This window comes from Rattus norvegicus, chromosome 3, assembly GCF_036323735.1.
Source record: "Rattus norvegicus strain BN/NHsdMcwi chromosome 3, GRCr8, whole genome shotgun sequence".
Classification (NCBI taxonomy): Eukaryota; Metazoa; Chordata; class Mammalia; order Rodentia; family Muridae; genus Rattus; species Rattus norvegicus.
In genome coordinates this window covers 78,140,695-78,154,863 of record NC_086021.1, presented here as the reverse complement: position 1 = coordinate 78,154,863, position 14,169 = coordinate 78,140,695, and the positions used below count along the sequence as shown (strand labels likewise).

The window sequence follows — 14,169 nt, the reverse complement described above, 5'->3', positions numbered from 1 at the left end:
CCAGCACTGACCCTCAAAACAGCGAGAAGCAGCACCAAAGAACTGAGCCCCACACCCCTGATATTTCAAACTATAACAGGAATGAACGTGTGTTTAGGAGAGTGAGTCAAATGCGAAGGTAAAGGATAGGAGGACATAGTTCAACTCTGAACTCTGTGCAGCCTTCCCAGAACCAGCAGTGTGCTGGGATAGTTGGTACACGCACCAGACAAGGTCACTGACAGAGCTCAGGATTAAGCTTCGTTGGTTTGGCAAATAGCCGGGTGCTGTTGGGTAGGAATAGGGATGAGGTTTTTGTTCAGTTTTGTTTCTGTTAGGTTTCCATACCACATACATAAGGGACAGCCCCTCAAATATCCCTTAACTTTAGCTATCTTCCCTCCATGTTCCCTCCCTCGTTCCTTCTTTTCCCATCCCCTTCCCCTCCCCCCATGATCCTCCCATTCCAGTGTCATCCATCCCTAACTATTTCTCTTTTCTGGGGAGATCTGTCTCCCATCCAGTTCCTTACTCCTTACCTAACCTCTGTGGTTCTAGGCATCGTAGTTTGGTTATAACAGACTTAGCAGCTAATTATCCACATATATGCAAATGTGCGCCATATTTGTCTTTCTGCGTCTGGCTTACCTCACTTTGGATGATTTCTTTCTAGTTCCATCCATTTACCTGCAAATTTCATGATTTCATTTTGTTTTCTAACAGCTGAGTAATACTCCAGTGTATACTTACATCACATTTTCTTAATCCGTTCTTTTGTTGTAGGGACAGCTAGGCTGGTTCCCATCTCTGGTCATTATGACTGTAGAAGCAACTGAACATGGTTGAGCATGTGTCTGTGTGGTAAGATGAAGCATCCCTTGGGCATGTACCTTTGAGTGTTTGCTACGGTGAATCTTGATGTAGATCGAGTCCCATCCTCCCAAGGAACCTCCATTCTGATTCCATCGTGACTGTACCAGTTTACACCAGCAATAGAGAAGTGGTCCCCTTATGCCATGTCCTCACCAGCATGAGCTGTAGCTTGTGTTTTTGATCTTAGCCATTTTAACCGGTGCAAGAGATAGAATCTCAGAAAAATTTTGATTTGTTTTTCCCTGATGACTAAGGATATTGAATATTTCTTTATTTCTCACCCACTTGAATTCCCTCTTTTGAAACGTCTCTGTTTAGATCTGCATCACATTTTTAACTGGGTAATTTGTCTTTTTAATATCTGTTTGCGTTGCTGTTATTGTTTTTGTTTTCAACGTATTTTGGATATTAGCCCTCTATCAAATGTGTAGTTTGTAAAAATATTTTTCCATTTCGTAGGCTGCTGTTTTGCCTGAATAACAGTGTCCTTCACGATACAGAAACTCCTCAGTGTCATGAGGTTCCATTTATTAATCTTTGGTTTTAGTTCCTTTGCTAGCAATGTTTTGTTCAGAAAGTCTTGGTCCTGTGCCAGTGAGTTCTAGTTTATTCCCCACTTTATCCTCTATCAGGTTCAGAGAATCTGGTTTTATGTTGAGGTCCTTGGTCCATTTGGAGTTGAGTTTTATGTCGTGTGATAAGTATGGATCTATCTGGATTTCTCTACATGCCAGCATCCAGTTTGACAAGTACGGTTCATGAAGACGTAGTCTTTTGTCCCACTGTGTATTCTTGACTTTTTTTAAAATAAAAAATTAGGTATCCATAAGTGTGTGGACTTAGGTCTGGGTCTTCTATTCTATTCCATTGATCCACATATCTGATTTTGTGCCAATACCATACTTTTTATTACTATAACTCTGTAGCACAACTTGAAATCATGCAATTCTTTCATGATTCAGGATTGTTTTAGGTATCTTAGATTTTTTTTTTTTTTTTTTTTTTTTGGCTATCAGTTTTTCGTACGAAAACTGTCCTTTCAGGATCTGTGAGGAATTGTGTTGGAGTTTTGATGGTGATTGCATTGACTCTGTAGATTACTTTTGGTAAGATGGCCAGATTTACTATATTGATCCACTGATCCATGACTGTAGGAGATCTATCTCCAGATACCTTCGATTTCTTTCTTCAGTGACTGGAAGTTTTCATCATACAAATCTTTCACTAGCTTGGTTTGAGGCTATTGTGAAAGGCATTGTTTCCAAGGTTACTTTATCAGACTATTTGCTGTTTATGTAGAGGATGGTGTGCTGGCTAGTCAACTTGACAAAAGCTAAAGTCATCTGAGAAGAGGGAATATCAGTTAAGAAAATGCCTCCATAAGATTGGCCTGTACAAAAACCAACTGGAAGTGCATTTTCTTAATTAGTGATTGACAGGGGAGGGCCCACTGTAGGTGAGGCCACCCCTGGGATGATGGTCTTGGGTTCTATAAGAAAGTAGCCTGAATTAGTAGTTATGGGGAGCAAGTCAGAAAGTAGCGCTCCTCCATGGCTTTGTGGCTGAGCATGCCAGCAAATTTGGAGAAAGTTCCATGAGGTGCTGAAAAGAGGGTGTATTCTTCTGCGTTTGGGTGAAATGGTCTTTAAATAACTGTGAGATCCATTTGGTTTATAACTTCAGGTAACTCCAGCGTTTCTCTGTTTAGTTTTTGTCTGGAGAGCCTTTCTTTTGGTGAGGGTAGTGAGGTCTCCCACTCATCAGTGTGTGACTTAAGCTGTAGTAGTGTTTCTTTTTACAAATTTTAGTGCCCTTGTGTTTGGGATATAGGTGTTAAGAATTACAGTGTTCTCTTGGTGGATTTTTCCTTTGATGAATGTGTAGTGTCCTTCACTATATCTTCTGATCAGTTTTGGTTGATAGCCTATTTTGTCACATATTAAAATGGCTGTGCCAGCTTGCTATTCGTTCCATTTGCTTGGAAGATCTTTTTCTAACTCTTTACCCTGAGGTGATGTCTATCCTTGATGTTGAGGTGTGTTTCTTGGATGCAGCAGAATGATGGATCCTGGTTTTGTATTCATACTGTTAGTTTTTTTATTGGGGAGTTGAGAGTATTGATGTTGAGAGATATCAATGAGCAGTGTTGTTGATTCCTGTTTTGTTGTTGTTGTTGTTGGTGGTGGTGGTGGTGGTGGTGGTGGTGATAGTGTGTGTGTGTGTGTGTGTGTGTGTGTTTCTTTTTTGATTTATTGGTCTGGGATTATTTATTCTTTACATTTTCTAGGGTGTGGCTAACTTCATTTAATTGGAGTTTTCCTTTTAGCACCTTCTGTAGGACTGGATCTGTAGGGAGACATTACTTAAATTTGGTTTTATCACAGAATGTCTTATTTTCCATGTACAAAGTTTTGCTGAGTATAATAGTCTGTGGCATCTGCCCAGGCTCTTTTGGCTTTTAGAGTCTCCATTGCCTTCTTGGTTTTCAGAAGGGTATGGTACTTATGTGTTGCCTTGTAGAACATTCTTTTAGGATCCTGATAAGTGTGGTCCCTGGGGGTTCTGTGTATCTAGGTATTGGGAGCTGACAAAAATGGGGATGGTTTAGGAGGAGGGGGCTGAAGAGGAAGGAGCCGAGGGAGTCTGTAGAAGGGTAGAGAGCAGGGGGTTATACCAGGTTCTGTCTAGTTCCCTGGGAATGGGGCAGAGAGTGAGGAGAGGTCACACCAGGTTGTTTGCTACAGAGCTGGGGATGACGCTTGCCTACCTGCTTTGCTGTCAGGCAGGTTGGAGGATCTGCTGGAGATAGGGGCAGAGAGGAGGGGTAGAGATTTGGGGTAGAGAAGGGAGCAGCGAAGGCCCACAGTTAGGCTATGTGCTTCCCTGGCCAGAGCAGTCCAAAGATTCCCAGGGGACGCCTGCTGGAGTTGGGGACTGGGATAAAGTGGTAAGTGGGGGGAAGGCAGGTGGAGGGGAACTATTAGAGATGATCCATTCAAGATGGGACAGAGAGAAGTGGAGGCTGAGGAGGTAGCCTGCAACAGAACTGGGGTATTGGGCTTGGAGACCTTGGAGCAAGAGGTGGAGATCTGCAGTTACCCTACCTGCTTCTCTCTGTATTTGCTTTTTAACCAAAGCTGTTAATTGAAGCAGAAAGTCCTGTAGGAAGAGAGACTGAATCTGCTCAGAAACAGTTGTATGGCAAGGGTAATGGCACCTGTGGGCTCTTGGTTTTATTTGTGAATGTTAAATGTATTTGTGATTGGAAATGGTGTTGGGAGTACAAGCCTGCAACTTTCCCAATAATAATGTCATTGGCACATCAGGGCACACGGTGCAGGGGCAGGTTTCGAAGCTGAATATGAAGGAGAGCTCAGTGATCTACAGCGACTGGTTTGGTCTGTGAACATCTGTGATTCCTCCTGGTGGCAAGGTCACAGGTGCTGCGATACACCGTGGTTTGTTGTCTGCATTCCTGGTGGAAGGAGTTACTAAGTTTCAATTAGAGGTTAGTGAGAGTGTGGCTTTTTCTCCCTGGAGTTCAGAGTTCTGTGGGGCTGAAAGTGACACCTGTGTCAGCCAAGGCCAGGGCTTCTTAAAGTTTTCTATTTTCAGCCTTTTAGCCCTTGGGAAATTTTTGTGTGACCTTGGTATGTAAAACAGTACAAATCAAACATGAACTGATAATAAATCATGTGGAAACTTATTTTAAAGCAATTCTTTGCTATGTAGATATAATTTTACCGTTTATAAAAGATGAAAGGAAATCTGTACACTGAGGAGATGACATGCTTGCTTATTTTTTGGTGCAGAAGGAAGCTTGGCTGAATGTTACTATAGCGTGCTGAGTGCCTTCTACATTTTCACCCATTTTGACTTTATAATTGTCAATGCTAAGGAAGCCACTTCAAATAAATACAAAATGGCAAAAGTATGTTTAGACCCCTTTTAGAAACTGATGGAAATTCTGTGTTAATCTTAAGAAAAATTAATTCAAAGATTAAAAAAATATTTATTTATTTAAATTTCCAAATCTCTAGAGCCTTCGACTGGAAAGATGGCTCAGAGGTTAAGAACACTGTTATTCCAGAGGACTGGCGTTCAAGTCCCAGCACCTACCTGGCAGCTCACAACTGTCTGTAACTCCAGTCCCAGCAGGTCTGGCATCCTTACACACGCGCGCACACACACACACACACACACACACACACACACACACACACAGAGAGAGAGAGAGAGAGAGAGAGAGAGAGAGAGAGAGAGAGAGAGAACTATACCAATGCACGTAGAGCAAAGAACCTGGGCTGGAGAGATGGCTCAGCAGTTAAGAGCACTGACTGCTCTTCCAGAGGTCCTGAGTTCAATTCCCAGCAACCACATGGTGGCTCACAACCATCTCTAATGGGATCTGATGCCTTCTTCTAGTGTGTTTGAAAGACAGGGACAGTGTACTCATGTATAAAATAAATAAATCTTAACAACAGCAACAAAAACAAAGAACCCAAAACTCAAGTCAGGAACTCATTCATCTCTCTTTTTTTTTTTTTTTTTTTCCGGAGCTGGGGACCAAACCCAGGGCCTTGCGGTTGCTAGGCAAGCGCTCTACCACTGAGCTAAATCCCCAACCCTCAAGTCAGGAACTCAAATCTCAACTTTTATAATTAAACAGTCTAACACAATCCAAAACAAAGGTATGGGAAGATACCAGAGCTGAAGAACAAAGGTGGGAATGGCAAAGATCTTTGTTGTCTGTAATTGAAACACTGTGATTTTAGAAGAGCAGAAGGCTGTGTGTGTTCAGTGAAAGGAAGCTCGCAGTGCACAGTGTAGGTGCTGAGAAGTTTTGGGCAGGGTTTTGTTTTGTTTTTTATTTTTTTATTTTTTTTATTTTTTTGGTGCAGTGTGTGGAGACAGCATGTGCAGTGTGAAGTGCTCAGGTCGTGTTCAGAACCAAGGTTGCTGTGAAGATGCAGCGGGCTTAAGTGCTGACAGAAACACCCAGATCCGTTCCATGGTTGATACAGTCAATTTTTGGTTGCTACATGCTCAGGAATGTTTCACTGTTGCGGCTTCTTTCAATTTCAGTTATGTGACCCCCACGCCTCAGTCTACAAATATTTTACGAGCTTTGTTTACTACATGCCGAGTACTGTCCTGAGGATAGCATGGGATCTAGGCTGCCCCCTGTTCTCACACTTTTCTGCACTCCCCACCACACCACCACTGGATGGATGTTCTTGTGCTCCAGATTGTTGTCTACTCTGTAACTAAGTCAGCACCTGCCAAAGGCACCTTTATTGCCACCTGTCCTGCCAACCACTCACCCCTCAGCTCTCTGCCTGGGCTCTTAGAGACCAAAGGCCTGGGTCTCAGCCACATGGGGCCCTTCTTGTCTTGTGGGCTTCCTGTTCTCCTACACAGGGCTTTTGCATGTGTGCTCTCTACTCCAAATGTTTCCTGCACCCTCTTTATGCGTTAACTGTTTGAGAAAGTCTTTCTTGACCTTTCCGATCAGGGCGGGGTTCTTTACTGCTCTATACCCATCCCCCAGGTGCGTAGTTCCATTACTCTGTGTAATTCATTGGTTGACGAACATCCATCCACTCATAGCATCCATAAGAGAGGGGCCTGTGCCCTTGTCAGCACAGTACAGGCATATAGTAAGGGCTCATTAAATATTTGTAGAATGAAGAAATGAACCAAGGTCTACTTGTAACAAGCACTTTAGAAGCAGAAGCTCCACTGACGTACTAGGAATTAGGAGGAGAGGGGAAACAGTGTTAGAGGCTGTGAGGTTAGTTTTGGTTATCAATGCTACAGGACCAAGGACCCTGTAGAAAGTGGGTAGAGCATCTTCCTAGATGGATCAGAGAGGGGTTTTCTTGGGACAATGGGAATGTAGGCAGTGAAGTGAGGTCACTGAATGGGGTAGCACCGTCCAGTGGGTTGGGGGACTGAAGAGAATGATGACTGAGAAGGGACCTGAGTGCAGGTCTGCTACTGTTGCACAAACACAACTCTCCAAGCTCTTCAGCCTCTCACAAGGCTGTACAGGTGGCTCACCAGGGTCCTCCACCTCCAGCCTCCAGCTGGGCTCATACTTCTTTGCCTCCTCTTGTTTGGGGCTGCTGGCTTTTTTTTTTAACATTTATTTATTTATTTATTTATTTATTTATTTATTTATTTATTTATTTATTTATTTATTTATTATGAGTACACTGTAGCTGTCTTCAGACACACCAGAAGAGGGCCTCAGCTCTCATTATAGACGGTTGTGAGCCACCATGTGGTTCCTGGGATTTGAACTCAGGACCTCTGGAAGAGCAATCAGCGCTCTTAACCACTGAGCCATCTCTCCAGCCCTGCTGACTTTTTCCACTGAGCACTCACTCATTTTTTCTGGCTCTGCTCCAGCCTACAGAGAGTTATTGTGGGCGCTTCCTCAGCTTCTGATCATGTGTGGCAAATTGCAGCTTACTAGGGTGGATTCTGTTGGTTCTGGTCCTCTGGAGAATCCCAACTCCCATATGACAGCATGGACAGTGGTCATCTTTCCTAAAGCAATCAAGGATGCAGGAAAAACAAGTTCCCCTGAACTAATGTCTTTCAAAGAAACAGCAACATGTAACTCTATGTGTATTAACAGACCCAAGAGCATCACATGTCTAAGGTTATAAGGTTAAGTTACATTATTGCTACTCAGATATTTAAAAGTAAATGTTACCAAAAAAAGGACCAAAAAATCAAGATTCACTGGAAAGCTACTTGGAAAATAAATATATAAGCCTTTAATCATAACGCTTATGTACTTATGCCTATGTGAATGCTTATTTCTTGGAAATACATTATTTGATGTTAATTTGTAGATTCTTGTCATATTTAAAACACACCCTTTCAATGATATAGCTGGGAAGTAAAATTTTCCATGGCTTAATGGTATCAGGAAGGAATGATATTAGTCAGGCCAAATCGCGGCCATATTTCTCCTAAATAATTCTGTGATGAAGTTTGCTCAGGGTTGTAGGAGTCACCCCCACCTCTGGCAGGTGCAGTCTCCCAGAGAGGATGAAGGTTTAAGGATGGATGGTACAGGTCCAATCTCTAGCTAAGAAATGCCCAAGATTGGCTTGCATGACATCATGTCAAGATTGGCTTGTATGACATCATGTCAAGATTGGCTTGTATGACATCATGTCAAGATTGGCTTGTATGACATCAGTCAAGCACCAGTAACATCCAGGCTTGGCAGGCAAGCTGTCTCTGCCACAGCAGCATTGCTCCTCTTTTCCTCCATGAACAAATTATTATTGACACTAGACTATGCCATGAGGATCTTGGGAGGGGGGGTGCATATATAGATATTAGTGCTGGGTTGGTACAAAATAGGATGCTTTTTCACCTGATCCCTACAGGGAAAAAAAGTGAACCACTAAGCAGCCATCCTATCCTTCAAATATGAGGTAAAGCTTGGAGGAATAATTCCCCCAAAACTGTTATTCCACGATGTTCCAGGGTGGTGGCTATCTGTTCTGCGAACACCCCAGAGCTTTGTCCAGGGTTTAGACTTGTTCATCATGTTAACTGGTTGGCGTCTTTCCCCATGGGCTGAATTTTAGCCTCTTAAAGCCAAACCACATAAAACCCTCCCTTGTGTGGGTCCAGTGGATGAACCCGATGTGGAAAAGCCACTGCTGTGCCAGCTGGGGCGAAGGGCTTGGGCCGCAGCCACTAGTGACTCATCTGGTCACTTTTCCTCTCTCTCTTCTACTGGGCATGGACCCAGTAACCCAAAACAGGGCCTATGGAACTGTCACAGTCTGCTGTGTCGAAGTGAGTCAAGATCTTTGGACTAGGACCATTGAAATGATAGACTGTGGCCATCCTCCCTGGACACGTCCATGTAGTGCCTGTTCAGGGAGCAGTGCATTTACATGCTGGGCTCCTGCAGTTGTGCGTGGGAATTAGGAATGGCTCTTACGTAAGAGTTCCGCTTCCATTTAAATGACTTCCTTACACTGTGCAGATGGGCCTGTGCACTCGTCTCTAAACCGTGTGCAGTATGATTTATCATGGAACCACAGTGCACTGTTTTCAAGAACAGTCTTAGTTCTGGTCGTAAGAACACTAATGTCAGGCGAAGACCAAACCTGGAGCTGTCCATCAGGCCGTTGTACTTCCTTTTTATTCAGTAATTTCAGAGATTATCTATGAATACTGTTTCTGATTTATGTGTCATTGAGCTAAAACATAAGAGTTGGTGATACACACATACACACACACATCTATCTATCTATCTATCTATCTATCTATCTATATATATATATATATATATATATATAAATACATATATATATCCCAAATTTAAGACAAAGACTCAAAACAAAAAGCCAGAAAGGACTAGTAATAGCCTAGAAGATCTCATCACAACGAAATATTAAAGCATAGGAAAATTCTTTTTAAAATTGACATTCTCACTGGGTGTGGTGGCAACACACCTTTAATCCTAGCAGAAACGGGCAGAGCCCTGAGTTGAGACCAGCTTGGTTTACAAAGCAAATTCCAGGGCATCCAGGGCTGCACAGAGAAACTGAAACAAACAAAGCAAAGCAAAACAAAACAAAAACCAACAAAATAACCCCCCCAAACACACACACAAAGTTCTGATATGTCAAAGAAATAACTGGAGAATAAGGAAATTCTTCCTTTGTAAATACATTTCACTTGCGGTCAGTACAGATAGAGTGAGAATTTAAAAATCACTGCGACAAGGATAATATTAGTCTCTCTTCTTTTTCAGACATGGTCCCCATGTAGCCCACACTGGTCTTGAACTCCAATCCAGGTCCTTCTTCCTCTACCCCCCAGACTGCTGGGATTTCATGAGAATGCCACGACATTCAGACTTAGGCATTTTTATTTCAGTGGTGTGTAAAGTAACAGAACTTGGGATTTTAGACTGTTTTAATTTTTAGTTAGAATAAGAAGTGAAAAAATTGTTTGGGGAAGGAAGCATGTAGATTCAAGTTGCAGGCTGAGTTGAGTCTCCAAAATCTGGAATAAAGATATCTTCCTCCAACTGCACAGACGGCATCGTTTATAACATCACAGACGGCATCGTTTATATCAGGACATCTTTCCCGGGCTGCACAGGTGTCTCGTCAGTTAAGGGCTCTTGTACTTGTAGAAGACCTGGGTCTGGCTCCAGCACCCACATGTTGGGTCACAACTGTCCAAACCTTAGTTACAGGATGCATATGTTACAGAAATCTATTCGAGCAAATCATTCATACGTAAAATACAAAAATCTAAACAAAAAGATTCTCAGTTCCTTTCTGTGAGAGAAAGTATTTTCGTCTAAAAAAGTTGGCTTACCTGTGATTTGTGATACACAAGAGAGACATAGGTGGATTCTAAAGTTGGAGTAATATTATGAGGGTAATAATTCATGAGAGTGGCGTGGTTGGCAGTGATTTAGTATGTCTTGTAGGACCACCGTCACAAGCAAGCCTTAGTTCCACACCTCTGGTTTTGAAATGTGTTTCCCTTCAGTAATTATGAAACTAGAAACGACTCTTTGCCCCTGGTTCACAGTGCCTTTCACTGCTCATGATGTTGCATGAATACAACACCCTGGGGTTTGAATGAGTTGGGTGAGTGTTTTTTTTCTGGTCCGCACATCCTGAGGTGAAAAGCTCTCAGGGAGAACTTTCCCTCGGGATGGAGACCCTCTAACTCCAAAGACCAGACCGAGACACCACAGGATGCAATCAGCAAGAGGATTTGGTTTATTGTCGGGATACACAGGCACAGACACCTGCGGGCGCTTCAGTCACTCGGGGGACTGGCGCGCCCCACGGAACCAAGGATGGGCTTTTATAGGATTTTGGGGAGCAGAAGCAAGCATACAGAAGCAGATGCATGGTTACAGGGATATAATTGGTGGATTCTAATATGGCAAGGGTTTAGCCTGGGGGCAAGTTTCCTAGCTACCTTCCTGAAACATAACGGCTGACTCGGCCCCCCAAGGGTTCAGCCCGGGGGCAAGTTTCTTAGCTACCTTCTTGGAACATAACGACTGACTCGGCCCCCCACCAGGGTGTGGGACCTCTCCCGGGGCTTTTTTTCATTGTCAGGTGCTCAACCGAAGTCGTCCTGTTGCCAGGCCTTCAACCAAACACATCCTGCTTGGCAGCCGCTGTGTACTCAGTGTTCTAACCTTTCTCTGAACCAGTCATCTTAAGTACAGCCTTACAAAATGGCGTTACTGCTGCTAAGCTGGGGTCTTTCAGAGGTAGTGCGTGTCAATGGGTCTCCATTTTACAAAGCTGACTGAACATTGTGAAGGGATTTGTGGTCCCTGTAGAAAAGGTATTATAAAGCAGAGGAAGAAAAATGGAAAATACAAAAAACTTGGAAAAAAATTCCCCAAACAGCACAACGAAAAGATTTTCTGTAGCCATGGAGAGGCCTTCAGTACCCTAAATCCCTCTTGAATGGTGGTTCCCCACCTCATGAATAGCCCAGTATAGGTTCTGGATTTTTGCAGGAGCTTTGCGCCTTCCTGTACTCCAGACACTCAGCCCCCGTCTGCTGTTTTTATACACACACACACACACACACACACACACACACACACACACACACGTCTGAGGCCACATCCCAAAAGTAATGGCTGGGCGGGAGAGGCTGTGGACCACATGTTTGAGTGGACTCCATGAAATCTAAATCCCTCTCTTCTCTCCCATCACCTCATAAGGAGTTGGCTTTAGACATAGCATAGGACAATGCGACGCTTGGTTGACTTTATCTTTTCTCTTTCTTTCAATTTTGCACTTTGATCACTGTTGCTCTTCATTCAGTGTCCAGTTGAGATGCTTAGCTTATGAATTCTGAGGTTTGAGGTCCCCGAGGTTAGGCACTGGAGGATGTATGCCCCTCTGTGTTTGCTACATCTGCGAAGTTTGAGATGCTGGGTTTTCATTGTCTTCACTCTGTGCAGACATGTAGATTTATATGATTTTCTTCCTTTGGAGTAATTAGAAGTCTGCTCTTTTTGAGATGCGCTGTTGGGAACTGACTCCAGTGCCTTGTGTATAAGCATGCTGTAATGAACTATACCCCACCCCTCAGAAGTTTATTCCTAAAATTTCCAAGTAGGATTTTTCTCTTCCTACCTTTTTGCCACTGACATCCCGTCTCGCACCACTGAACTGTTTTGTGATCAGACACCAGGTTCTTTTTTGATACTAAGGCTTCAAAGGTTTGTCCATAAACCTACTGGCTTACAATGGTGGTCAGAATTTTGAACATGTTTCCTGTGTGTGCTTTGGAACGACTTGGGTTCCTTAATTTTTGGATCTGGGCTTCTAGTCTTATCTGTTGGTATTTTATCAATCTTTAGCTCCTCCTTATCTGCTTGTCATTTTCTGAGCCATCCTCAAGTTGTCTCACTTATGAGCTGCTTCAGGAAGCTGCCTGGGTGGGCTCTCTCAGGGGCTCCCTGGGATCTGCCAATGGGGGATGCTGGAAAGAGACTGGACGGCCCTAGGAGGGTCAGGGTCTGAAGTCATCCTCACTTAGCTCCTTCCAATGGCTTTTTGCCAAGGTCTGCAATCCCTGAGCCTAGGAGCCCAGAGCTGGCTTCTCTGGCACATCACTGTTCACAGCTATGTGGCCATTCTGGAGGTCACCTGTCATGGTCCCTATTTGTCCAGATCCCTTGCAAGCCCATTCCTTATTAAGTGTCTTCCTTTCCCTTTCTTTTCTTTTTCTTTTTTTTCAGAGCTGGGGACCTAACCCAGGGCCTTGCGCTTGCTAGGCAAGCGCTCTACCACTGAGCCAAATCCCCAACCCCTTGAGTGTCTTCCTAAACTCATCTGTGTGTAGACTTTGGGATGTGAGAGCCATATCTGAGCTGTGACACCTTCCCATACTGAGGGACTGTCCACTGTTCGCACGTGGGTCTCTTGTTCAAAGCATGGTCCTTGAGCTTCTCCTAAGCAGCGGGAGAGGATTGCCCTGAAATTCCCTTATCTGACTCGGATGTCTCCTCCCAGAAATACAGTTAACATCTGATCACCCAGGTTTAGCCTGCCGGAGAACAGACTCAAAGTCAAATACTATCCTGGAAGAACCGTGTCACAGGACAGTGTCTGTCGCTTTGACTGTTAATTTCCCCTTCATGTAACTTAGCATCCTTGAAGTAGAAGCTTAAGGGCTCTTTGGAAAGTTGGTTGGATGGTGTTTTGTTAAAGTGGACACAGGTGAAAGGCTAGGGCACACTCGTGAAGGAACGTTTCGCTGAGGCAGACACGGGAGAGAGGACGTTCTGCTAAAGCAAGCAATGGAGGGACACATGATGAAGGATTCTTTGTGAATGATGTGCATGTATTTGTCTGCCTTACATTATGTAGCTGAGCTGCATTTGTCAGGACTCCATAGAGAGAAATGCACCAAAAACTTGTGGTGGTGTCCTGCAGTTTCTTGTGGTTTCTGCAGACTCGGGCTGATTGGATGCACGTGCTGAGGTAAGACCTGTGCTGAGGCAGGGCACGTGGAGGACACGTGATGTTTGGAGGGTGTAAATAGGACTCCAAGGCATGATGGAGACAGAGCTTGGCTTGCTGGTACAGCTAGCTGTGCACTGCCTGTGAATCTCTCATTTTTTGCTGATCTTCCCTTCCCTGAGAGAGAAGCACAGCTGAGAACTTCTCCTGGTGTCCCTGTTGCTCCCTCCTGTTGACTTGAGGAGAAGCTGAGGTCTGGGTGTCTGCTAGGTCATGTCACTGCTGTTGCTAACTGGACTCTACCGAACTGGACTGCGGGTGTATCCACGAGGTATTTTCGAGTGGATGTTTGTGAGTGGATCGAGCTGCCACTACCTGCTAACCTGTGAACTGAACTGCTGATTTCCAGACACACAGATGGCAGTTGCTCCAAAGAAGCTTTCTAAACGGGTCCACTTCCCCCATATCCTTTCTTTTCCACTGCCTCTGGTGGGTGATAGGTTACAAGGGTGGTTAAAGTGTCTAAGAACCAGCATTAAAAATAAAGTTTGAAAAAAATTAAAGTTATACATTCTTTTAAAATTACCAGAAGCCTTCATGTGGCCTTTATACTTTTCTTGTGTTTTCCATGTGTACATATTAAAAAAAGAACACACATCTGCACACACACACATGTGAATATTTTTTAAGTTGTGAACTCCAAAGAGATTTTGTCTAGAAATATCTTCACAGATACAACCATATATGTGTGGATAGATAAGTATAGATAGCGATATCTTCAGCATTACTGTTAGAAATTAAAATTTGGAAA

At 43.7% G+C, this 14,169-nt stretch overlaps 1 long non-coding RNA gene across 6 annotated transcripts in view; it reads left to right on the top strand.

Moving 5' to 3' along the window:
* The window catches only part of LOC108350397 (uncharacterized), a 75,563-nt gene that overhangs the window by 40,751 nt on the left and 20,643 nt on the right, over window positions 1-14,169 (top strand). The window lies entirely within an intron of this gene.